Source organism: Balaenoptera physalus, assembly GCF_965194825.1.
Source record: "Balaenoptera physalus genome assembly, chromosome: 9".
In the NCBI taxonomy this organism is placed as follows: Eukaryota; Metazoa; Chordata; class Mammalia; order Artiodactyla; family Balaenopteridae; genus Balaenoptera; species Balaenoptera physalus.
Window position 1 is genome coordinate 920,943 of NC_138888.1, and position 27,707 is coordinate 948,649.

Genomic DNA, 27,707 nt, shown 5'->3' on the forward strand with positions numbered 1-27,707 from the left:
AGTCGAGCAGGACATTCTGCCTCTGATGCAGGTGACCTGACTGTGACTTTCTTAGGGCGACTTCACTTTCTAAGACTTGAAGGGGAAACAGGCTTTGGCCCCTCCCTCACCCGTGGTGGAGGCTCTTGAAAAGGCTGTGGACGGTTCTGAAGTTCAGAGGAAGGCTGCCCAGGAAGTCTGCACAGCTGTGTGGGATATTCATGGAGACTGTCTGGTTATTACAATTTTATTTCTCTCCCTATTGAAGTGGAAGCTTATAGAAGAATGCACCCCTGTCTAGACTTTCTGTGAATTTCCCACAGTAGCTCCTGCCCAGCCGTGCATAACCTCAGTTCATTATAATTTCTTTTCATTCCTAGGAGCCTTTCTCTAACAATCACTAACAGGTGATTTCTCTGCTAGACCAGAGGCCCCCAGTTCCTTGGTCCATTAGAGTCTCAATAATTTTTTCATGATGCTCCTGGGCCAAATGAAATACCCAACAGTTCCTTTTATTAAGTAGTTAGGTCCAAAGACCGTCATATATGCTGTGTCCCAGTGAGTGAAGCACAGCTCCTTAAACTTTGGAATCAGGCTGGACACTGCCACCCTCCCGTCCTCATGTCCATACTGATTTTCTTAGGGTTCTTGCTCTTAATCACAGCAACTGGGGCAAACCCAGCAGAGATGATGTAATTGGAAGGAATGCAGGGGTTCAGTGAAGCTATGAACTACCTCAAGCTGGAGGTTCCACAAACACACAACTTGAAATACCCAGTGGCACCCCTCCTGAGTTCCCTGGGGTGCCAGTTGAGTCTTGGTACACAGTTTGGGAATCATGGTGCTGGACCAATCTTTTCATTTAAAAGCTTCTTGTCTCTGTAATAGAACCAGGCCTGCAAGCCCAGTGCTGAGCATTCTCGGCCATCTGGTCGACTCAGACCTATTTACCACTTCTCCTGGCCACTGCCTATAGGTCACTGTGTGACCCCCTGGGGTTCCATCCTGCACTCTCCTTGGCTGGGAGGCCCTTGTCTTCTGAAAGCAGAGCCTGGCCCACACTTGGGTTGAGCTAGTCGGTTGTCTAACTTGGGCAAAGGCGGCAGGAGTGAAGGAGAGAGTCAGACAAGGAAGGAGGAGAGGCTACATAGGTGCGTTTTCCCAGTTGGAGGCTGCCCCACAGGGGCCTCGGAGAAGAGACGGGAGGCCTCCTCGGGCCCTCGTCACCCACTAGTGAGGGCTTCCCTGGGACCTCTGAGTTCCCCGTGCCTCTGGGCCTGAAGCGGGGCAGAGTTGAGACACAGATGCACCCTTGGGTGGGATGCCGTCAGGGCAGTGGGAGGTGGCAATGGGCACGGAGCACACTTGCAGTTACTGTTAGGGTTAAGGTTATGTCCATCACCATGCGTTTAACAGAAACCTGGCATCCAGCAAAGAAAGGGTACTGTGCATAAAATAGACAACTGAGGGGAACATACCGTATGGCACAGGGAGCTCTACTTAATGCACTGTGGTGACCTAAATGGGAGGGAAACCCCAAAGGGAGGGGAGATCTGTACGTGTACGGCTGATTCTCTTTGCTGTGCAGTGGAAGCTAACACAACATTGAAAAGCAACTACACTCCAATGAAAATTAATAAAAAATAAAGAAATAAAATAACTAGGAAAACAGCAACAACAAAAACAAAAAAACAAAAAAAATGAAAGGGTGCTGGTGAACCCACCTGCTTCCCCAGGACTGGCTCTGCGGTTGGAATTCTAACTGGCTCCCCTGGGCAGGAACCTTCCAGGGTCTGAGTGTGTGTGTACTACATGAGAGTCATGTGACTTCCTGCACTGATGATGACATACTTGATTTATAGTAATTGATTGGAGAAATGTCCACTGATCTCCGAGCCGGCGGCCTCGGCCCTGTTGGTTGGTTATCAGCGTGTCCCGGGTTGTTCTTCTGTGGTTCCACGTAAGGAGCCGTGTCAGGCCCGTGACATCAGGGGAACATCGTAAATCCTCCCATATCCCTCACAAACACACACCTGCACGTTTCTGAGCTCACGGTACTTACCTTTAGCCAGTTCATTTTTTTAAATAGCTTTAATACAATTTCACCATTTCCCTAGGAACTTTGATGACAGACAGATGTCATGTTTTTACAAAGGAAGTACTTTGCGGTATGATAACCTACATCCATGCATTCTCCTAGTCAGCAGTATTGGTACTTCATTGACAACTAGCACTTCTCCTAAAGGAGGCACTTTATTTACATCCTGCTGTGTTAACACAGCAGAGAGTTTCCAGGGCGAAGCTTGGGTGTGGAGGGGGCACGGAGCGTCCTCGTGTGGCTTGTGGTCCCTGGACTTTCAGTCAGTTCACCCAGAGCTGGCCAGGCCCTGGGGAAGGGCCTGCGCCGGCCAGACTCACAGAAGCAGGGCCTCCGTTGTCAATCTCCTGGGAATTCTTGGCTGGTGGGAGCGCGTTACCACAAGCTGGAGGGAGGGCAGAGCCCCTGCTGGTCCCAGAAAGGCAGCAGCTCGGCAGGATGCAGGAAGTCCTTTCTGGGTGGAACAGATGCTCCCAGAGGGGTCTCCCTGCAGAGGCACCAGGGACCAGCCCAGGCCTGGCTCTTGGGTGAGTCTCGGCTCTAGTGTTGGCAGCCACCCTCCCAGAGCCCCGAGGAAAGCCCCCTCTGGGCAGAGCCGCTTCCTCCCGTCACAGGGTGGAGGTCGGTCCCTCGCGAAAGTCATCATCTTGCTCCCAGGATCCTCTCCCTTCTGTGGACCTGGGATCCGGCCCTGGAAACTCCTGTGTGGTATCAGTGGAAATCCCAGGCTCTTCCTCCGAAGGGCCCCAGCCTGGGGTCTCCCTGGGAGGGAGGGAGGGACTCGGGGGCTGAGCTGCCTGTCCTCGCCCCACACCTGCCCTCATGCGCAGGCTGTGACTGGCACTGACTGCATCCTGGTGTTTGTTACCAGTCACCAGGAATTGGAGGGATGGCGGCCATTCAGGACAAAGAGGCAAGAAGAAGGGCTGGCTGTGGAACTCATGCCCATCACACTGGTCAGCAGGACAATTTCCTGCCACTGACTCTCTCTTATCGCCCCCCCACCCCAAACATAAGGGCTCCGAGACAGAAGGCAGAGGACGCAAGCCGGTGCGTGAGAGCCGAGGCCAACGGTGCCCAACCCAGTGAAGACCTTGGGGTTGGGGTGTGGTGAGCTTGCACTGGAGGCAGTGTGAGGACCAGCGCCTCAGCCTCTGCCCACGCGGATTCTCCCATGAGGTGGTCCCCAGAGCCTCCAGCGGGCCAGGGAGCATTGCCTGCTGACAAAGTTTAGATTAAATGGGGTATTTTGTGTCTGGCTTCCTCTCTCTCTGTTGTGCAGTGACAGTCATCCAGGTTATATTTAGCATGTTCATTTTTCATTTCTGTATAATATTCTACTGAATAAACAGACTAAAATTTATTTCTCCAAACCTAGGGTTGTTTCTACTTAGGATTCTGAATGGTGCTGCAATGAACTTGCCTGCACATGTCTTTGGCATGTGCGTGCATGTAGCTCCGTGGGTGTGTACTTAGGAACAGACGGTCCAGCTTTACCAGCACTGACTAGCTTGCAGTTCTCGAGACTTTCAGTGGCTCACGTATTTTCAACACTTGGTACTATCAGTCTCTAGTTTCAGCCTTACTGGTGGGTATGTAGTGATATTGCCTATGAATTTAATATACACGATTTTCCAAACTTTATTCCTTAAATATATTTGCTCTCCTGTTTTCACTTTTATTTTCTTCTGACTCTCATTAGGTGTACGTTAGATATTCTCCTCCTGCTTATCATGCCTTTTACTTATTTCTCATATTTTAACTCTATCTATAATTCTGTTTTCTTTCTGGGTAATATTTACAGAAGTATCTTCTGGCCCACTGCATTTTTTTGAACTATGTCTACAATGTTACTTAAAATAACCCACAGAATTTTTCATTTAAAATATATGTTTATATGTGTATGTGTGTGTATATATGTATGTGTGTGTGCATTTTAGAGGTTCTATTTAATTCTTCCCTAAATCTGCCTGTTAATTTTGCATTGTCCTCAGTTTCTTCCTTATATTTTTAATTTTACCATTTTTTCTTTAAGCAGTTTACACATACTTGTTTTATATTCTCCATATAATAATTTCAATGTCTGCAGTCCTTGGGTGTCTAATTTTGCTATTTTTTTTCCTGCACGCTTTTGCTTTTTTCCCTGTCTTTTGTAATTATAGACCTCAAGTTCTTAATCAGCTGATCTTAGTGGAAATCAAGGGTCTACACTGTGTATATGACCCTCCAGAGAAAATTACTGTCTTCAAGGGGCCACTTGAAGTTAATTTCTTGGCTGGGTGTTTATAGCATCTGTGTTGCCCAATGTGGTAGCCACTAGCCAAACGTGGCCACTTAAATCAAAATTAATGAAAAGTTAATAAAATAAAATTAATTTCTCATTTGTACAAGCTACATGTCAAGTGCTCAATAATCACATATGGCAAATATATTTCCATCATTGCAGAAAGTTGTATTTGAAAGTTGTGTACTGGTTCACAGAGATTTATATAAATGTGACCCCCAAATCAACAGGCAGTACTGTTGTGACAACTTCTTAAACGAAGGGTGTGTTTTCCCCATGGAAGGGGAACTATTCAGTCCTTCATGTAACTTATATATCTGCCAGGGGATTTATTTCAAATCCTCACTTTCTTTGGCTGAAGGCTTGTCTCCTTTCAACTGACTAGTTAGTGAAACCCAAGGCTTTAGGTTTCTGGTTGGGTGAAAATTGCACCCAGAGAAGGCAAAAATTCAGTTCCACCTCTTCTGCATTAGTTCTTGACCTCTGGGGATCTCCTGTGCAATATCGTTGAGCTTAACTAAGCATTTAAAAATTTTTGGTTGTAATTCATCTAGTGTTTCAAAGTATTTTGCAGGACGGTATATATGTTTTCAGAAAAACAAATTCTCTACTGATCCCCAGCTCAGCATGTGTCAAGAATGAAAGTCTTCCCGCTCAGAAGCACTTCCTGCCCTCAGGATGAGGTCCCCGCGTCTTCTGCATCCCCGCCTTGTTCCTCCTTAGCGCCCAGTCCCTGCCGCCATCATTCCCTGCCTTTCACTTAACCTATGAGCTTCTGAAGAGCAGAAACTGTGCCTTTTTCATCCCAGTTTCACCACCTGGCACTAGCCCAGCCCAGAATGGAACCAATTCAAGTCCTTAATTTTAGCATTTAAAACATCATCTTTTGAAAAATATCTTACGTGGGAGATCTTTTGCATGAATGTAAAGAATCTACACTATGTTGAGAATACCAAGGGGATGGCCATCCTGCTACATCTCTCGTGTTTCCCGAGGTGATAAAGCTCTTTAAGAGTTTACAATCTAGGAAATCGCCCCCAGATTTGAAAGAGCATAAGTCAATAGGAAATTAAGGTTTCATATGAAGATTTGTGATTGGAAGACAAAAGGTCAACCAATGGCCATAATACAGCTGAGGATGCCCATCCCTGCTCTGTTTCTCAAGCAGCGGTTACTCACCCAGCCCTGAGCTAAGCTACTGTGTTTTGCTTTGTGAATCTGCTCAACAGCAATTCCTCAGCACAGAAGTCACAGAAAGTCTTCTTAGTTCTACTTTTAATGTTTTCCTTGTTTTTTTTTTTTTTTTTTATAAAGGATCTGTAAAACATATGCAGATGTTTATGGCAACACAAAGTAAACATCTATGGCTGGTCCCTCAGTGTGATTTCTTTGATGAGGAGCCATTCACTAATCTTCAGGGTCTGGTACTAACGCTAGGGTTCCTTTAATGGGAGTGAGTTTGTACAGAATGTTCCTGTCAATGTTTTCAAAACCCTTGTTCAAACTGCCGGAGTCTGATTACTCGGCTTGTGTTCAAATGTGATGCCTATAGGAAGATGAAACCCTTTGATGAACACGGCACATTGGTGAGAATTTCACCTGGAAACATATCCTGGGATCATCACCTGAACATTTCACACGGGACAGACACACATTTATTTCAAACTTTTTATTTTCTTTCTCGGAAATTGGCCAAGTGAGCAGAATTGTCTAACGTTGAGTCATGCCTTTAAATGGTCAAAAATGGAACGCCTTTAGTTAAAAAATGAAAATTGTTAAAATTTTATTTTAATAATTATAGCAGCAAATGGCCAACTCAGAGCTAGAAAGAATGTCCAGGGGTCTTTCACTGTAAACTGGCAACTTGAGAAGTTGAATGTAGACCCCGGGCACCATGCACCCTGTAGCACAGCAAGAAGGGCCCGGGTTGGGTGAGACACGTCTGGGTTACGTATTAACAGGTGGCTTCTTAGGTGTCCAGTGTTCAGGACGTTACCGCTGAGGATCAGTTGTGTCATCTTTATATTGGAGACAACCATTCCTTTGATGATATCATCTTGAGGAGTAGATGAGATGAAGAGTATAAAATATCTGGCACATATATGTACCAATGATATAATAACATCATTGAATAATTCAATAATCATTCAATAATAGTTTCTTCCACTTCCACATAGGTAGTTTTCTACAAATGGGAGCTAAATAACATGCTTTGAATTATGATTGCATATTGCATAGCTTTTTTGCATTGAGGTCAAATGTCATTATGGAAAACAGGGTATAATATACCACTTTTTCTTTAAAAAAGGATACAAATACATATATCTCTCCTTATAATAAACTAGAGAACTTTAAAAGTGTTGAACTATAGGAGAGGTGGTAATAGGGTATTGGATACATGATTTTTTTGATCTTAAAACAGGAGCCAGGCTTCTTTGAATATAACTTTGCTTGTACATTTGACTCTGGAGTCATAAAAATTGTGTATATAAGCATGGAATGCAAATAAATTTTAAAGTTCAGTTTTGAAAAATCCAAACACAAAGAAACAAATTAATTTTAATGTGTATACAGTTGGTAAAATAACCACACAGAGAAAAACATTAAAATGACTCTAAAACACAGGATATTGTACATTCTTTGTAAAGTATATATTAAGGATAAAAACCATAAAAAGCTAATACTTCTTTGTTGTAATCATATTGTAGGATAGGCATGTTAACATTTTTATTCTAAGAATTTTGAGTGTGGTATTGTGGGATAAGGAAAATTAGTAATTATATATTATTTCATCCTGTCATTTACAGAATTATTTAGAACCAAGTTTCTTGGAACAGGATAAAGAAAGCACAGATGTAAGATATAAAAGGTTTAGTACAAACCCAGAATTATGAATGTAATTGGCTACATCAGAATGAACTCATGATGTATTTTATGTTTCAAAAAAAGAGCCCCTAATTTTGTCCACTAAAATGGCCTAAAAATAATGACCAGTGGTAATGAGCACCTCTAGTGTTCAAATTCAGGTCCTGATATATTATTTCCCACCAGAAGGAGTCAGGCTTCTTGAAGAAATGCTGTATTTAGACCTGGATAAGAAACATATAAGATAAGCCTGGACTATTGGACCTTGTACGTAGCAAAGAAGCTGTCCCAGACAGCTAGGATGGCATCAAAAGATCACAGAGGTCAACCTGACCCATGCATTGGTGCCCAGTGAGGATGCTAATGAACTAAATCATTATTTTGAAAAATGATAAAACAAAAACATAAAGAACTTGGCATTTATCTTTCCTTTCCTGTAATAAGTCAACCCATCACAGACCAGGGAGATTTACTTTTGTGGAAGTATGTTAGCTAATGCATGAAGAAGGATTGGGAAAATATGATTGTTTTGTAAATACTAATGAATGAATTAATCTAGACATTAACCATCAGTGGCTGCTTACATCACAAAAAGTGGTAGCTCGACACTTTGTGCCTCCTTTGGATAAAAATAATCCATCTTGTATAATGCAAACTTTCCCAAAGTAAAGAGAATCAAAATAGGACCTTATCAAGCCTCTATATTCAACTGTCAATTTACAGGAAGGAAAGAGGCCAGGGAGTCTGTTAAGGCTACCAGAGTAAACAATCACCAAAAGTCAGGCTGTGAAAAATGCTCAAAGACAAGAAATCCAGTTTCTTCAACCAGGTGAAAAAACGAAAAAGGTGGATATGGGGCCTATAGAAATAAAAGAGATTTAAGAGATGTATCAGCTGATCACAGTAAGTGAATCTTGTTCAGATCCTAATTTAACCACTATTTTAAAAAGTGACACGAGGCCTGAAAATTTGAACACTGACAGAATATTTGAAAATAACGATTGCTAATTTTTAAGGTATGATGATATTTTGGTTAATTTTTTAAATAGACCTTGTATTTTAGGAATACATACTATACTATTTACAGATGAAATTCTATGATGAGATTTCCTGCAAGATAATGTGGATGGAGTCAGGTTGGCGGAGTAGGTAGTAGATGAAACATAGTTAATACGCCATGATTAGAAATAAGCCTTTTTCTTGAGATCACACTCTGTACAGTATCTAGTTTCACTTCCCAAATATTGTAAATGATGGAAAACTATAAATGATATCTTCAGAAGTCACTATACATAAAATTATAAAAATTACCTCACCTGGAAGGTAGTGTAGCCAAATCTGAAAACTTTTTTCTGGGATTTTGATAAAGATGGGTGCACATAGTAGGAGGGGTGGACCTCACTGACGCCCTCGGGATGCAGTGCAGGACCTAGAAATGCCTCATCTGATGGGGAGCTAGTGTAGACCAGCTCCAGTATAGCCCCACATGAGCCACAACAGCCTCAGACTCATCAACCGGTTAATCAACTACTTGCTAAAACGTAACAACACTTTTTTTTAATGGTGAAGAAATTTATATTTAGAACTAGCCAGCCCAGCTCTGTTTAGATGATCCGACTTTTGTTGGCAGCATGAAAGCGTTGTCGTCAGGAGCCCGTTGCACACACGGCTTCTTCTCCTCGTCAGGTCTGCTCGGCTGTTGACCTCGGCTGCACAAATGCCGTAGACCTTTCCACATCCTGCTTGTTCTGCCTGCTGGCTCTGACCTCTACAGTCAAGGGTGACCTTGAGGAAGGCATAGTGGTCAAGCTCGTTTCTCCAAGCTTGTCCTTGGGGGCCTCTTCCAAGGGCATTTGGACCACTTTCAGGGCTATAGTGTCTTGGGCCACTGGAAGGTGCATGACAAGTGAATCTTTTTTTAAAAACAAAAATATTTATTTATTTATTTATTTTTGGGTGCGTTGGGTCTTTGTTGCTGCACGCGGGTTTTCTCTAGTTGCAGCGAGCGGGGGCTACTCTTTGTTGCGGTGCGTGGGCTTCTCATTGTGGTGGCTTCTCTTGTTGTGGAGCACGGGCTCTAGGCAGGCGGGCTTCAATAGTTGTGGCATGCAGGCTCAGTAGTTGTGGCGCACGGGCTTAGTTGCTCTGCGGCATGTGGGATCTTCCCGGACCAGGGCTCGGACCCGCGTCCCCTGCATTGGCAGGCGGGTTCTTAACCACTGCGCCACCAGGGAAGTCCACAAGTGAATCTTTTCTCTGTGGCTGTGATGTCTTTCCACACTGCTTTCTTGGCTTTCAAACCTTTGCTTTGGCTTCAGCTTTGTGGAGGGCAGGGGCTGAGAGAAGTAAAGAAAGTGGGGGTGCAGGACTCAGAAATCCGTAACTTCTGACCTCACGACACAAAGTGAGTGCCTCATGTCACATGTGCGTCAGTGGTGGCTTTGAAGAACTCAATACTCTTAAGAGAAGAAAAAATGACCCAGGCTTTTAACAACCAACATTCACCATGTCCTTAATCGAATCAAATGGATAAACAGTTTTTAAAAATCACTAGTTAGGCACAGAATCAGGAAAATGTGGTCTATAAAGAGGATAGAAAAAAAGTAAATAGAAACATACCCCCAAGTGACACATATGTTAGATTGACGGAAAGAAACTTTAAAAGAGCTACTACAAACATACTCATAGATTTAAAGTAGAGATGTACATGTTGAGTAAACAGAAGGGACCTGAGTAGAGAAATGGAAACAGTGATAAAGAGTCAAACGGAAACTCTAGAGCTAAAAAAGTACAGTATCTGAAATTAGCAGAGAGCTTAAGAGAAGATTGAACCTGTAGAATAAAAGATCAGTAAAACTTACAGACATGTCAACAGAAACTCAAAATTGAAGCTGCACAGCCGCTAAAACTCCAATGGAAGCCCCTATTTTCCTGATGGAGGACCCACAAATGGAGCCCGTGGGGCTATGGATAGGAATCCAGGAGAGGAGACACTTGTGAAAGGGGCCGTTTATTCTGTGTGTGGTCCATGCCAGTCTCAGCCTGACCTCCGAAGCATGTTTGTATGGGGCGGACCCAGTTCAGCATAGCAAAGGTTTAGAGAATTAAATTTGGTTTGAAAAAGTGCTCATGATAGGTGAGAAAGAACTTACAGTCTGAATTTAACCAGGTGGTCAACCTGCTAGAACAAAACCCACAAGAGCCTCCAGAAGATTAAGGTATAACCAAGAGACTATGCCAAAAAATGTGACAAGAGACAATGTCCAGCATACAGTCAAAATTCACTGAATATACAAAGAACAAGAAATGTGACCCAGTCCCAAGAGAAAACACAATTAAAAGAAGCCAACCCTGAGATGACTCAGATGTTGGAATTAGGGAAGATGGCAAACCAGCTGTTATAACTGTGCTCTTTGAATTAAAAGAAAAAATAAAACACTTGAAATGAATGGAAATATAGGAATTATTAGTTGATAAGCAGAAATAACTTTTAAAATATGTATCAGATAGAAATTTTAGAACTGAAAATACAATCTGAAAAAACAATTACCGAATGATCTCACTAGCAGAATGGAGGTGACAGAAGAAAGAGTGAGCTTGAATAGAGATAACTGAAATGGACCAATCTGAAGAAAGAGAAAGAAGAGATTTAAAAAAAAATGAACAGAGCCTGGGACCTGTGGACCAATATCGGATAGTCTAACAAATGGTAATTAGAATCCCAGAAGAAGAGGATAAAGAGGTTGGGAGGTGTACTAACCTCCTAGGGCTTCTGCAATGAAATACCACCGAGTGGGTGCCTTAAAAAACAGAAATTTATTTTATCCCACTTCTCGAGTCTGGAAGGTGTTGGAATAGAGGAAATAAAATTGTCATTTTTGCACATGGCATAATCATGTGCACATAAAACTCAAAATAGTCTATAATCTATAAATACACTACTAGAATTAATAAGTGAACTTGCTAAAACATTGGATATAAACATAAATTTTCAAAAATAAATTGTATTTCTATATACAAATAAATTTAAAAATGGGTATTTAAAAGTGATACCTTTTATAAATAAATAAATGAGGGAGAAAGGACAAATCATTTTTACAGAAGAATTTCAAATACTACCAGCAGATACCTCCCCCTTTCCAGGAATTACTAGAATGACAAACTTTGGTTTTGTTGGATCAATTGCTTCAATGAATAGAATGTGTGTGTAAACATATATTCATATAAATGTTCTATTACTTGCTCTAAAAGGATACCTAGTCTTCTGTTTCTAAGAGGACTGTGCTTGGCACTATTCTTATTTGATAAATCAGCACATTTCTGATTGAAAATGTGTTTTGATCACTAGGCATTAGAAGTTGTAAGAAGAAAAAATGAAATAAACCAACCACCTCTTATTTATGAAAATTCAATCATTGTTTTTTTCTATATGACTTTTGAAACATAATACCATTATTTTAAATTAAAAATGAGAGATATAATGCATTGGTTAAAAATACATAGAAAAGTAGATACATAAATACACACACACACACACACACACACACACACACAACTGGTGTTGATATCTCTATGATTCATCAGAAAATTAAGTCATCCTCAATGTGACTTAATAAGGGTTTTAGCAAGTGTAGGCATCCTGTCTTTGCTTTGATTTTTACCTGAGAACATGCCTTTTCCATTTCTGGCATCACTGCTAAATATACTGTTCCTGTTGAACAAATAAGCAGATAGTGAGTGATACAGGGTCCAATAGCTCGTATCTGTTTCCATTAGGAAACATGTTTAAATAAGACTCAGATTTTAATCTAATCTCTTTTCCTTGATGTTCCTGCTCTACTCTGAGGCAAAATGTGGTAGAAACTATTTATAATAAAGCTGAATAATTTGAAAGCTTGATCTTTAAGCACGGAAAGTGAAATTAGCAATGGCCTGAGACGACTTGGGTCTTTGATGTTGATGTTCTGGAATTCAGTTTGTTGATTTGTCAAATGTTTCAAATAGAATAGAATAGAATAGAATAGAATAGAATAGAATAGAATAGAATAGAATAAAATATTGAGACCCTTGTTTCAGATTTGAAGATGAGATCAAGAAAACCTGGGATAGAAGCAAACCTGGAGAGTCTGTTGTTCAGTGGCTCACCAGTGTCACAGATGGCCGATCCGGTGATCACATCCAGTGATTACAGGACACACTGACACCTGAACCCACCCCGGAACTTCCCACAGGGGCCTTGCTGGTACCTGGGAGTCTGAGTGCATGACAATAACTTCTAATGGGGACCATGAACATCCCAACCCTACATCCTTAAGTGAGGGACGCCAAGGAACTTGGCTGAGCTGACCGAACACATAAACAGCTGTAGACAAGCACAGAGAGTATTTGAGAATTTATTACGGCACGTAACCCACAGACCGCCCTGAGATCAGTGCTGTTACCATCCCTGGAGACAGCTGGCCGTTGAGGTCTAAGCACCAGTCACAGGACTGCAGGAGGGGGTCCATGGGGACTTCCTGTATGCACCTCCCGTTCTTTCTGTAAACTAAAATTGTTCAAACTAGAAATTTTCTTTTTTTCTTTTTTTAAAATTGATTTTGTTGGAGTATAGTTGCTTTACAATGTGGTGTTTGTTACTTTCTACTGTACAGCAAAATGAATCAGCTATACATATACATACATCCCCTCTTTTTTGGATTTCCTTCCCATTTAAGTCACCAAAGAGCCGTTGATGGACCTAGAGTCTGTCACACAGAGTGAAGTAAGTCAGAAAGAGAAAAACAAATATCGTATATTAATGCATATATGCGGAATCTAGAAAAATGGTGCAGATGAATTGATTTGCAAAGCAGAAATAGAGACACAGACGTAGAGAAAGTTTATTTTTTAAAAATAAGCTCTGGAATTTATTATCCAAGTTATTAAAAGCAACTCTTTAAAATACATCAGATGTCAAACCACAGCTCAGTGAGCAGAGAAGTAGAAGGAGGGTGAGGGCGTTGGTTAAGAACTAGTGCTCACTTTGTCTGAAACACGCTCTTGTGGACATTTCAGCCCAGATTTATGTGACCAGTGTTCTTGTGGACGTTCTGCTGTTGGGTCGCCATTATCAAAACCGCTGTCAGCGTACAGAGAGTGTTCAAAAACAGTCTAAACCTAACTATTTTTATCCTGCTCTAAAGTTGCAGAAATAAGTCTCCCTCGTATTTATCCATGTGAATGAACTAGGCTGCAGAATGAAAAAAGGCAGTGTGTCTGTAATCTCTCCCAGGCAAATTGTAGAGGTTTAACAGAATGCCAATATTGAACTCATTAATCAAGTATGATTAAGAAATTCTTAGGTTCTCTTGATAAGACAATTTTATCCATTGCATTTTAACAGCCACTTACCATTACCCCCATGGCTGAATCTTAAACAGCATGAGGGCGTTTCTCTTTCAAGTGCAATGCGCTACCTGACAGCTCCTAAGTCATCTTCATGTGGGATTGGGTATGTTTTATAAAATTAAGGTATTTGACTTCATCTACAGGATGTTTCATATTGTGAGACTGACTAAGCATGTTGCAAACATGTCATCAACTTTAATAGATCTTCTTTTTTCTTAATTTAATTTTTTTGAATTTTATTTATTTATTTTTTATACAACAGGTTCTTATTACTTGTCTATTTTACACATATTAGTGTGTATATGTCAATCCCAATATCCCAATTAATTTTTATTTTATATTGGGATACAGTTAATTTACAATGTTGTGTTGGTTTCAGGTGTACAGCAAAATTACATTTTCTATACTTAACTAATCATGTGTTTTTAGTCCTAAGAGTTATAATTTGTTTAGCATAAATATATAGGCAGAGCAAATATATAACTTTTAAAAATACAGTATTGCTCACTTCAAACTCCATGATAAAAATGAGAAAGATTATGTCTGCTTTATTCATGATTCTGCCCCAGGGCCTGACTCAGCAGAGACCCAGTAAGCATTTGTTGAATAGAGAATGAGTGACATATAAAAGCAGTCACCTGGGATGGTGAAACTCCATAATAAGACAAAGTGTGCACTCACTCCCTTGTTATTGTCCGACTTACAGGTACACTGTGTAAGGTAAGAACTATTCTTTTACTAGTAATGGAGCAAACTACAGCTATTATGAGGGCAAAAATGTGGGGGGGATTTATAGAGTCACATGGACCCAAAAACATTGAAAAGTGTCCATTTTAATCAGCTGTGTTATTTTAGGAATTTATCCATTTCATCTAAATATTCAAATTTATTAAACCATAAATTGTCTGTAACAGTGTTTTAGACATTTGTTGTTTTTCCTTCCTGGTAGAGGTAATTTTGTCCTTCTTTCTTTTTCTCTCATTCTGTGTTTCTGGGGCTTTACTTTTTTGTTGGTGCTGCTTAGTCTTTTCAGAGTAACAGTTTCTGATTTTGTAGCTACTCTCTTGTGTGTGTTTTCTTTTCCATTTCATACTATTTGCTCTGATTTAAAAAATCTTCTTTCTTTTGCTGTTTTTTTAAAGTTTAGTTTGTTCTCTTTTTCTATAAAATTCTTCAATTGTATAGTTAAATCATTGAGTTCTGTCGTTTTTCCTGAAATAAACTTTCAGACTATAAATTTACTTTCTAGCACAGCAGTAGCTACATCCCACAAATTTTCTTATACCAATTTCATTATCACCCAGCTTAAAATATTATGTTCTATTCTATTCTATTCCATTTTTATATTCTATCAATATAACTAACAGAATAATTAATAATATGGTCAATTTCACAGGTTCCAGGTAGACATGAATTTGGGGGGTGGGTGGTGCACTGCTCAACCCAGTACAATCCCCAAGTATTTGAGGATTTTCCAGGTATCTTGGTTATTTATTTCTAGTTTAATTCCACTGTGGTCTGAGAGCATATTTTGTATGCTTTTTATTATTTTAAAATTGTTCAACTGTGGAGCAGAAAGCAGTGGCTCCTGGAGTGATGAGCCCCATCCCCCCGACAGTGTAAGGCAGGCAGTGTCATCTGAGGGTGCCTTGGGTGCATGACAGACAGGATGCTGGGGTGGGTGACTACTGCCATTTACATGTTATGCACATTGGAATGAAGATTGTTAGTAAAACTCCTAAATGTGAATTTTTATCAAAACGAATGGATCAGTTCAAAGCTCTTAGGAAACAGCTGGGTGGTAATAAAATTGTTACTCAAGAAATAGCTGGTTCTGTCCATTTGGAGAATTATGCTCTGGAATGTTTTTGTGTGCAGACAATGAAGATAGCGCCGGTTGTTTTCACAAGATCAAGTCCATCTATCCTGCAAATCCTTAATAGCTGTCATGACAGTCTTTGGAGAACTCACTGATGACAATGTGAAACACAGAAAATATACAAGGTGGGGTGACATATAGCCATACTTTTTTAAAGCATGGGGAGACGACTCAAGGAGGACCTGTTAGAATTGGAAAGATACTGATGTTGAAGAAAATCAAGAAGGTGGACCAGCCCTCTACCCACTTGACCCACTTGAATCAGAATCATCTTCATCTTCAACTGAGAACTCAGAGAACACGCCCCCAGGCAGCTGTTCTGGAACGGAGCCCTCTCTGTGCACACGTCCTGGCGGATACAGAGGCAGCAGTGCCTGACAGCACGGGTGAATCGGGTACTGTCCTACCTAGGCCACGGGTTCTTCTGGCCATTTATCCACAGTTTCCCCGGGGGGGATGCTGTTCTAACACCAGAGGACGTGGCTCGAGCTCAGGTGCACTGCAGGCGTGCTGGCTGGCGGTGTACAGCAATGTGAACGTTCAGCCCTGCTGTGCAGAGCCTTCAGAGGCCCTCAAGTTACTGTCTGCAGGCAGAGAGTGAAGCCTTTGTACAGCAGAGCCGTGTAACTTTGGCCTGCGGAGCCAACGATCGCTTACTCAATCTTCAGCCGATCGGAGCACGGTTCTAAGGAAGACGTCATTTCTGCTGACTCCGACAATGAAATCTGCGTGCAGACGCTGTTGATGCAGCTTCGATCAGTTTCCACTGCCATTAGTGGACCCAATAATCTCTGGGGATGTAGGGCTGCTGTAAGCTGGGTCTTAAAACCGCCCGCTGCACCCTACTTCAAAAAATGAGAGCACATACAAAGTATATGTTGGGAATAAGCTTTGCACCTTAATTTGCGTACATTAAGAGAAGTTTTTCAAATTTATAATGTTTGGATGAACATATTATTACTTTGCTCTAAAATCCTAAATTTAAATTTGTAATAAAGATTGTTGGACTATTCTAGCTTACCAGCCATTGGACTATTCATATTACAGGGTGAATATGACATAGATTATGTCAAACTTCGATTTATATTCATGTAAAATATAATTGTATTAAAAGTTTAAACTTTCATGGAAGGAAATTTAACAAGACAAAGGGGTGGAATCACGTTTAGACTTAAGAATGGTGTTGTTTCTCAGCTGCTTCTTTTATCCACTGAAGCTTGAGGTGAATTACTTCATAGGCGGTTTGACTGCATGTACCAGAGGACATTTATAGTAATACCTGGAACCTTGGTCTTTTATGTTAGGTTCTCCTCTGATGCCATGTGGATTCCACAGAGCATGACTATGAATCGTGTAGATGATTATGAGTTTAGATTTTTAGCTGTTAATTTACATGTAAGGATGGGAATTATGGGCTTACTGTGTCACCTGCATTTGTGCAACGTAAAAATAAAAACAAGGATTCTTTTATATATATAAAAAAATTCAATTGTGTTTTATGAGCCAAAATGTGGTTTATTTTGGTGAATGTTCCAGGTGAGTTGAGAAGAATGTATCTACTGTTATTGTTGGATAGAATACTCTATAAATGCCAATTAGATCAAGTTGATTAATAGTTTTGGTCAGGTCAAACCTCTCCTTTATGATTTTCTGTCTTCTTCATCTATTAGTTACTGAAAGTGGAGAATTGAAGTCTCCAGTTATAATAGTGAGTGTCTCTATTTCTCCACGCAATTCTATCAGTTTTTGCTGCACATATTTTGCTGCTTTATTGTTATGTGCATACATTTTAAGCATTGTTATGTCTTCTTGGAAATTAACTCTTTTACCATGATTTAATGTCCTTCTTTATCCTCAACAATTTTTCTTGTGAAGTTTTTTTTTTCTTTTAAATTTGTGTAGCTAATCCAGCTTTCTTTTGGATAGTGTTACCGTGGGTGTATCTTTCTCCATCCCTTTATTTTTAATCTGTGAAAGTTTATGTTTTTAAAATGGATTTCTTGTAGACAACATAACAGTTGAGTCTTGTTTTATCATCCACTCTTGAATTCTCTGTATTTTAACTGGTATATTTAGATCATTCACATCTAAAGTGATAACTGATATAGTTGGATTAATATCTGCCATGTTTGTAACTATTTTCTATTCGTTGTGCTTGTTTTTTGTTTCTATTTTTTCTTCTACCTTTTCTGCCTTCTCTGGTTTTAATTGAGCACTTTATGATTTTATTTTATCTCCTCTCTTAGCATATTATTTATACTTTTTTAATAAACATTTTTAGTTGTTGTCTTAGAGTTTGCAATATGAATTTTCAGTGACTATAAGTCCACATTCAAATACCACTTTCCTACTTCACAAATAGTGTATGCACCTCATTATAAATTATTCCCAATATCTCCCTCCTGTCATTTATTCCCTTTATCCACATACTATTGATTCCCAATACATTGTTACTACTGTTATTTTAAACAAACTGCTTCTTTTAGATCAATTAAAATATGAAAAATAAAGGATTTCATTTTACCTTAATTTATTCTTCCTCCAATGCTCTTCCTTTTTCAGACAGATCCAAATTTCTGACCTGTATCAATTCCTTTCTCCCTTAAAGAATGTATGTAAATTGTACTTCAACATATTTTATTTAAAAAAATCAAGTGCAGTTCCTGCGTATGGGTTCTATGGGGTGATGTTTAGGAGAGAGAGATTTAAACAACCACCATGGAGAGGACCATTGGGAATCTAAGGAAATGGGTAAACAATTAGTGTATTGAGTCCATGCTATTTCTTCAAGTAAAGATTGGTTCATACTGTGGAGCATTTCGGCGTGGCTCTGAAATATATCTGTGTTAAACAAATGCTTATAGGATGTTTGAAATTGTAGAACTCTTCTTGTTTTCATGTAAGGAAACTCCACCTTAGAAATGGTGTTGACATGAATGCAGAAACTATTTAAACTGTAAGAAATTCATGGGAGCACATAATATACTTTGTTCTGAGATTCTGATTCAGTCCACCTAATTTTAATTATTACCTTGCAATGAATAAATTAAAACCAGATGATTTAGTCATGTTTGTAAAATGCTCTTATTTTGAATGTTTTGATTAATCATTTGGTAATAACCCCCCTCCCCCTTTTAAAGTTTAAATGTCAAACATGGATGTCAAATGAGTAATGTAAAAGGTCTGACATATACAATAGCCATGTGTAATATTCGGAAACATCTTATTAGACTTTCCTCAGTGGGCTCCTGCCCTGAGAGGCTCGGGATGGTTTCAATTATCTGTTGAAGAGCCCAAGTCTATAGAATATTAAACTATGATGAAATGGAAAGAATATTTTCAGGCAGCTACAGGCACAACCCTGCCTGTCAGGAAGAAAGTCTGGGAATGAGTCATCTGGAAGGGGAGTTGTGATCACATTTCTTCAGTGAGGAGGCCATGTCTGCAAGGCTGATTGCACAACTGGGACGGCTCTCTCACCCCCGGCCTGAGAGGCCCTGGATCACATGCTGGGTCAAGACCACTGGGCAGGGAAGCGCCACAGATGTCCTGGCAGGACGGACAGATCTCCCCAGCCACGTGGAGCCCGCACCTCCTGGGGAATCCCTGGTGTGGCTATTTTTGCTTCTGAGAAGGCTGTCTACATCGGAAAGGGTCGTGTATACACTCCAGCCGGGGGGCTGCAACCAGCCCTACTCCTGGCAGACGACGCCTTCGAGCATCAGGTGATCTCTGGAGACTGAGGATAGCGCCACTTTAATTCAGGCGTCTGGGGGTAAATGGCTTAAATAAGGTAGTGAAAGGCTGTGAAAGGTCAAGGAGCCGTAGTCAAGATGACACCATGAATTCATGCTTTCAATCTCCACCCACAGCCCAAACAGCAAGGATTGAGAAAAAACACATAATGAAACCGAGTGGAACAAAGGAAGCAGTCAGAGTCAGGCTCTTTTTCTTAATCAATATATTTTTTATTGAAGTATAGTTGATTTACAATGTTGTGCTAATTTCTGCTGTACAGCAAAGTGATTCAGTTATTCTTTGTTTAAATATTCTTTTTCATTATGGTTTATCATAGGATATTGAATATAGTCCCCTGTACTCTATAGAAGGACCTTGTTATTTATCCATTCCATATATAGAAGCTTACATCTGCTGACCCCAACCTCCCACTCCATCCCTCCCCAGGCCCCTCCCTCTTGGCAAACACTAGTCTGTTCTCTAGGTGATTTTGTTTCTGCTTCGTAGATAAGTTCATTTGTGTCATACTTTAGATTCCACATATAAGTGATATCATATGGTATCAGAGCCAGGCTTAGAGCTTTCAAAATCTGACCTGGTCCCAGGAGAGGTCCCACTGCTGGTGAGAGGGTGATGCAGGACATGGGGACCCGGGACCCCCAGTATCAGGCCGCCCACAGGACCAGTGGGAAGGCGAGGGGTGAGTGAGGGGCACAGGTCACAGGTTTCCTGCTGATGGGACATCTTCCTTACTTCTGCGTGTTCTTCCAACACGTCGTCTAAACATTTGCCCCCAAAGTCCAAATACTCTCAGCACCATTCTTGCTGCACTCAGTCTTCAGCGGTCACCCCAACACATGACACGGCTAAGAATTCCCAGGACACCGCTCCTGGCAGTGAGTGCGAGAAGGGCCCTCTCCCCGGTCTCTGGGACCAGGCAGATGTACCCCAGAGGAATTAGCTGTGAACTGAGTTTCCAGGGATAAGAAAGTGGTAATAGGTGAATAAGACTGGGGGACAGGACAGGAACTCTGGAGAGAAGAGATAGCACATGGAAGACAAACAGAGAGAGAGATCCTGGTGGATGTGCCCCCCGAGTGGTACCACTGAAGCACTGAAGACAAACGTGGATTTGCTGGCTGGTGGCAGATCCCTAAATGCTTCCTAAGAAAGCCAGGGTTCACCTGGCCAGCGAACAGCCATTCCAGGTGTAAAGAATCAGAAGACAGCAGATGTACTTTGAATGAGATCTGTTTTAGATTGATAAGTAAATTCTGGTTCTAGTGTGGGTGGGGCAGACTTGAAAATGTGAGATCATAAAAAGTCAGGATTATGATACCATCACCAGATCCTGACCCCCGCTCTTTACCTGTAGACATCCTTATTACTCACACTCACCTGTAGATGCTCTCCATGACTCATGGTCACCTGGCACCTGGGACGCTGACCAAGGCTCTCCTTGAAGTGCTAGTTTGTGACATGTGGTTCACACACAAGGTTGCAATTCCTTTGGTTCAAGAGTCTGAGCTTTGTGGGGAGACAGATCTGCCCTTGACAATGGTTTTATATCTGCCCAGCTGCGTAGTCTCGGTCATTGGGCTAATGTCTTGAAACTTCAGTTTTCTTATCTATAAAATTTGAATAACACTCAGTCCTTAGATTGCTGTGAGGGTTCGGTGTACAGTCCGTGGAAAGCGTTAACAGTGTCGAGGTGTTATCTGCGTGAGGGACGAGGGACCCTCTTGGGGGAGCTCGGAGGACGAGGTCACAGGTCGTCGGGGTCAGAGGCTCTTTGGGGTCCGAGCTGCCCCCTGAGAGACTCCTGCTGCCGAACCTGTCCCAGAAGATGCAAGGGGGCTTTGGGGGTGATGGAAACAGTGTCGTCTTTCTGAGGTGAATCCCAGGCACCAGGAATCTCTGGTTAAGGACATTTAGTTTGTGCCTGGAAACACGGGGCTCAGAAGAGAGTCTGGGTCTGGACCTGTGAATCTGGAAGAACATAAATGAGGCTGAGGTAGTGGGAATCCACCAGGTTTTGTAGGAGGAACAGGGAGTGGGGAGAGGAAGGGGCTGAGGATAGACCCCGGGGACCCGCGCGCATGGCCTCTGGGGGCTGGACAGCAACCGGGGGTGGGGGGAACATGGGTTCCCCAGGGTAAGGACACCCCCAGGGGCTGTCTCGTCAGCGCACGGCCCTCAGACCCGAGTCCACCACCCGCCTCGGGTACCCGCTTCTCGGAATTCAATGGGATACAGCCGATTGTGGTGAATTAGCTGTTCTTGTGATTGTTTTGGAACTCAGCAGAGTCTATTAGGCCAGTAGTTAGAGGCACATCCTCATTTGGCCTCCAAAATCCAAACCCATCACACCGCTGGCCGTTCAGTTGTATTTGTTTTTTTTGTTTGTTTGTTTGGATTTTTAGTATTTTATTTGTTTTATACAGCAGGTTCTTATTAGTTATCCATTTTATACATATTAGTGTATATATGCCAATCCCAATCTCCCAATTCAGTTGTATTTGTTTTCTACTTTAGGTATTGGAGGAAATAGCTGTGATTGTGTGAATTAAGTACTCCAGCTTCCACTTTGATAAAATTAGCAGAATTGTCGTTCTGTCGTATTGTCACTTAATCCATGTGTTTTGCTCTTCTCTTGCCCATTTTCTTTTCTTTTTTCTATCACAGCGCAGTAATCTGAGAATCGTGAGAAGAAGCTGTTTAAACGTCACCCAGCTTTTGCACAGTTTGAATCAAATAAACAGTGCTGTCCAGAGGGGGAAACTAACACCTTGAAAACTGAAGGATCTCATCCAGCTTCTAGAAAAGGTGAGTCACCTCTGGGGCTGTCAAGGTGAAGAGCCGCAGTGAAGCTGCTGGGAGCAAACAGAAGTCCGTCCTTTCTGGTCCCATAAAGACGGTGCTCTCTGTGAGAATTCCTATTACCGAAGTCCACGTGTCCACGTGCACTGCCCACATCGGGGTCATGAGGTGGTTCCCTCCAAGCTGGAGCACGGGGGGCAGCCCTTCATCTGCCACTTGATGTCACCTGGATGTCCCTCAGCACCGGAGGCGGGGCGGGAGCTGGGGGTGTGTCCAGTCACAGATCACGCACGGTAGTGTGATGATGCAGGTGCGTGGGTGCAGACACGTGTGTACGAACATACAGACACACACGTGTACCCATGCACCACGCTGGCATCACAAAGCCTGGTGTCAAAACGGTAGCCCTGACTCATAGAACTATTACCTCATCTTTCTGCATCTCATTCTCCTAAATTTTACAATAATTGTAAACTGGTCTCTAAAGCTTTTCCTAGCCCTACCTGGAAATGACACTCAGTTCACGGCTCCCACCCCGGCTCCCACTGTCAGGCCCTCTTCCCCACCCTTACCCCGAGGAGGGTGGCCCCAGCCCTGCGTGTCCTGCTCGGCGTGGCCTGTCTCCGTGGCTTTGCTCACGGGATGCACAGTGGGCTCAACCTTCCCTCAGGGCCTGGCCCCTCTTCGCCCCCCTAGGAATCGTGCCCCCGCAAGTGCTGGGTGCTGGCCTGACACGTGGTGTTTGTGGTGACCTGGAGGCTGAGACACCCAATTTCTGTTTCCTTCAGGGCCGAACTGCTTGATTTGGGAGACAGTCCGCAGAAACTGGCTGGGGTGCACACAGGTGTACTCGCCAATTACAAAGGTAAGAAAGGATGTGTGTGGGGTGGTCTATACTTCGTTTTCCCATTTTATGTACAATACACCTATTATTTACTTACAATAGACTTACTATTGGTACACTTAACTGTGCTCATTTCGAACAGCTAATGCTCAGATATGGGACACGGTTTCCAATGTTCCACAGGCTGTAAAGGGAGCGTCTCTCCTGCACCTGTGCCCGCCCGTCCCCCTCGGAAGCAAGCTCTGTCCTGTGTGTCTCCTGCACGATCCTGGAAAAACCCAATCCCAGGTTGCTTTTGCTTTTAAAGGCAGTGTGGTGAAGGATGCTTTAATTCAGGTAGCTGTTTCTGTGTCTTGGATTAAACAAATAACACAGGAAATAATCAACTATCAGGGAAGTTTATCTGATTCAGAATGAGGCTCCCAGATCCTAAGTTGGAACCTTGGAAGGAAGAATGGAACTAGCCCCGTGTGACTCTGATGGCACTGACCTTGGCCCATCTTCCCAGAGCGAGAAGCAGCCCACACTCAAGAAGCAGCTGCTCTGTGCTGGGCTGGATGTTAGGCCTTCAAAGAACATAAGCCTCTGTCATTCATGTGTCTGGAGTTTGTAGACCAGAAAAACAAATAACAAGTGTTTCTTTTTTACAAAATTTATTTGTATACCTTTTGCGTAGGTAAGGTATGCTTTACTGCAATCATGGGATTTTTATTCTTATGTTGTTCTGTACCCTCTAGTCAGAAGAAAATTATAGAAACACACATGCTATACAAGAAAGTTATTGGGAGTAAACACATTTGTTGTGAAAGGCTTTGTGGCATGCAGGTAAGTCAGGGGTGTTTCTAAAGGGTTGTTTGCTATCGGGGTGACTTGGCCCGACAGGCAGCAGCATGAGGGCTGCTCGTTTTGAAGGAATGACACTTACACGGAGATCAGGGAGCTGGAGGTGGTTTTAGTCTGCATGGGCCGTGGTGGCTTTGCAGGCTCAGAAACCCAAAGGCCGAGAAGAGCTGGTGTGGGAGGAGGGTGGGCAGGGAGGGGGCCGAGGGACCGCGTGGTGGCCTGTGCAGCTGCCCGTGGGATCCCGAGGGGATTCAGCCACGGGGCCGCTCCCAGTCTAAGAATTCACTTCCTTTGGAAGCTGAACATGTTGAAACTGTGTTAAAGGTCTGAAATCAGATCATTGATGAACGGCAGCTCTGTTCTGTGTTTATCTCGGTGGTGCCCTGAGTCACAGCCGTGTCAGAACTCGGATGAGTCACGGTGTTATGCGCAGGCATCATCTGACTAGTTTTGCAAACGGAATTCGCGCCCCTTAGCACCTGCTGTGTCCTCCTTCCCAGCGGCTTCTGCCCCGTGATGCGTTGCTCGGCGGGGGTCGCGTCTGTCTGTCTGTCCCTGGGTGCCCTCAGGCCCACGCGGTGCTGGGCATGCAGACCAGCGGTGGGACATGAGGCCAGGAAGTCACGAGTGGATGAGTGTCTAGAAAACCCCGGATCACGTCCGTACTAGTGGCATCAGTGACGTCTTTGACGGCACCGGGTTTTAGTGGTGATGTGCAATGCAAATGTTCATTTTACAAAGCAGGAGTAACTTATTTTGTGACATGTATGCATATATCAAATCACCACATTGTACACTTTAAATATCTCATGGTTTTATTTCTCACTTATACCTCAATAAAGCTGGAAAAAATACTCTCTTTTTGTAGCAAGGCTTCCATCAGACCCGCCGCGTGAGGCCTGAGGCTCCAGATGCTTAGCAGGTGACCATGCTCCTCTTCTCGAAAAGCAGGTGCAGTCACGGTGGACATGCGTCATCTCCGCGTCCTTCCCCGGGAGAAGGACCACGAAGGCTGTAGCCGCATCTCACTCTCCACTCTCTGCGCTGATTGCTCCCTACGTTTTTCTAGGAAGGAACAGGGAGAACCTTAGCTGTCTCCGCCTCAGGAAGTTAGAAGTTGTAGCTGGCTTTAAAGATGCTAACGGAGCACGACTGGCTGATTGATGCCAAAGGCCCAGCGTCTCTGCCCCACGGGAGGAAAGTGGTCAGAACATGTTCTCTCTGTGAAGCGTTCCAATGTTTGTTCCCACTGAACATGCCTCTGCCTGTTGGACACGTTCTCTGGAGCCTCCATCTCCCACGAGGAGGGGGCCATGCTCGGGGCTGCCTGGCCGCAGAGAAGCTCACTCAGCAGGACCTGCTGGGATGGACGCGGATGAAAGGACAGCAGAGCCTGGCCGGCGGCCGCCTCCCGTTGGCCTGAAATGTCTCTCTCGCTGCACTTTGAGGAACCAGAGGCCCAGGCAGAGTTGTTCTGGTTCCGGCTGCTTCAGTGACATGCATGAAACGTCAATCTTTATCAGTGGCCTTTTGGAAGAGATGTGGCAGCTGGTAGGACACAGCCTTGCCCTCAAGAAAATACAGGGAGTCAGTCAAAGTGTATGTTGATCCATTTCCATTCCCCTCACTCACCCACCAGGACCTTCGTACTTAAGTCTCTCCCTCTAGAAGGAAATTCAAGGACCCTGGCCTGGCCCGCCTTCCTCTCTGTGGCCAGCGCCCCTGGTCCTGTAGGGTTCATGCCTTCTGTTCCTTGGGAATATAGTCTCCAGATAATTTTGTCAGATGTGATAGGCTAAGTACAGCCCCAAAGATGTGCAGATTCAAATCCCTCAGAACCTGTGACTGTTTCCTGATTTGGCAAAGAGACTTTGCAGGCAACTGAGTTCAGGGTCTTGAGATGGAGATTGTCCTGGATGGTCCACATGGGCCCTAAAGGCCCCTGCAGTGTCCTTAGCAGGGAGGCAGAGGGATGTTTGACGGCACGGAGGCAGAAGGGGGGTGACCACTGGGCTGCCGGATGCGGGGAGGGGGAGGGGCTGGAGCCGAGCAGCCCGAGAAGTTAGAAGAAGAAGGAGGTGGGTTTCCCACAGTCCAGGAGGGAGGGCATAGTTTCGGTCCAGTACCTCTGATTGTAGACTTCCAACCTCCAGAACGATACAAGAATGAATACGCGTTGTCTCAAGCTGCCTAGTCCGTGGTCACTTGTTACAGCAGCACCGGAAGTTCATACAGGGGCCAAGTGTCTGCCAAGAGCAAAGGTGACGGTTCTCAGCCCCTTTTGTAGCTCTTGGCCGTCGTGCTGGGTTCTGATGGATAAGACACACCTGCAAGCATGGTGCCAACTTCTGGAAAGTGTGGCTTAAAGACGGGGTCTGACTTCTCTGTTCTTCTTCCTGCCAACTATGCTGACATGTTCTCTGGACGCCAGCAGCCGTCTGGGACCATGAGACAAATTTGGGAATGAAGTCTGCACACGGTGGGTCAGCAAGACGAGATAAGCCTGGCAGCAAACCTCCAGGGCTCAGGTAGGAGGAACAAATCCTCGTTCTAACAACACACCTTCTTACCCATCTCCTCCAAAGGGCCCTGTGGATCGATGCATGCCTCTGTTTCTTGCCCTCTAAAACTTTTAGCATAGCAGTATCATAAATTGATAAATAGGAAGAAAATCTGATTAGATTAATTTACAAAAAGGTGTGGTTGACTAAGAAGTTTCTCAAGGTTTACATTTGAAGAATAAGCACGTTTTAAATCAAATGCCCCTCCCAGACTGTACATTTCACATTTAGGATAAAATAGAAGGAGAAAAGAGCCAGGCTTCACCCAGGTGGACCCTCTCCATCTTTGTAGTTTCCACAGTGGTTGAAAGTTTGGAGCTGCAGATCAATATTTCTTTTTCTTTTTTTTGATGTTTGTAATTGCTATTTATTTTCATGTTCCCTCTTATTTTCTTTTCTCTAACTCATAGAAGACAGGAGTTTTCTATTTAGGTCTATGTGGAAACATCCTAATGTTGCTCTCAGCACAATATTTTATGGAAGCAAATGCAGTGATTTGACTGTCCTTCACTTGAGTATCTTAAAAACATAACAATAGTAAGATTCATAAAGTCTAAGATCATTGAATCGTATTTTTCCTTCTGTTTATGGAACAAAGCTTTCAATTGATTTTATGAGTTAGTTTCCAAATACTCTCTCTTTGTGAAGCAGTGGGGATGGGGTTACAATGCTGGTGTCCGGCCAGTGACCCAACACATGTCCTTCTAGCCTACAGTGAAAGAAGATGAAAGCTGGCCCTTGGATGCTGGTGCGATGGAAAGGCTTTGAGAAATGCATCGACAATAAAAGTAACATTTAATTATGTACAGCTTATCACTGTATGTTGACTAAAGCTCTTGAGATGTTTGTGAAAACAGATTCTTGCAGTCTGGTTTTGTACCTTCCTGTCTTTAACTAGGCCAGGAAAAGACATATCTTTTTCCCTTTTCTCAGCATCTTGGCAATGTCAGTTCCCATTCCAGCCAAAATCTAGAAGTGCAGAGAGCGGTGATTGAGAATAGCTATTTGAAAAACCAGTATGTTTAATACTGCACAGTGGGCTGGCTTGAGCTTGGGAATGAATGTCCACCTCCAATCTTTGCATCAGAGCGGTTTCAGCAGGTTTCATCGGCTGCCTTGCTGAAGGACGACTACTGTTGTCCCTCAGAAGGTCATGTAGCCCCCAGGGGAGGGCATTTCCACGTCAATGGAACCCTACAGCCAACTCAATAAGACCTTTCAGAAACAGGTTGAAGAGGATCAGTGTTTCCTAATCAGATTTGATATTTGAGTTTTCAATGGATTGAAGTTATTTAGATGTTTAAAATGAATACTATTCTTCTGAGATTCTGTATCTTTGAAAGAAATTTTAAATGAATCTTTAAAGATTGCACAGGGTTATTGTTGGGAGTATGTCCTGTGAACTGTTC

At 42.9% G+C, this 27,707-nt stretch overlaps 1 long non-coding RNA gene across 1 annotated transcript; it reads left to right on the forward strand.

The window, feature by feature from the left end:
• Positions 1 to 9,210: 9,210 nt before the first annotated feature.
• On the forward strand, positions 9,211 to 27,424 carry LOC309667374. The gene is made up of 3 exons (XR_014267736.1): positions 9,211 to 22,056; positions 22,839 to 22,915; positions 23,037 to 27,424. It is a non-coding gene; the product is annotated as an uncharacterized lncRNA (long non-coding RNA).
• The last annotated feature ends 283 nt before the right edge of the window (positions 27,425 to 27,707 follow it).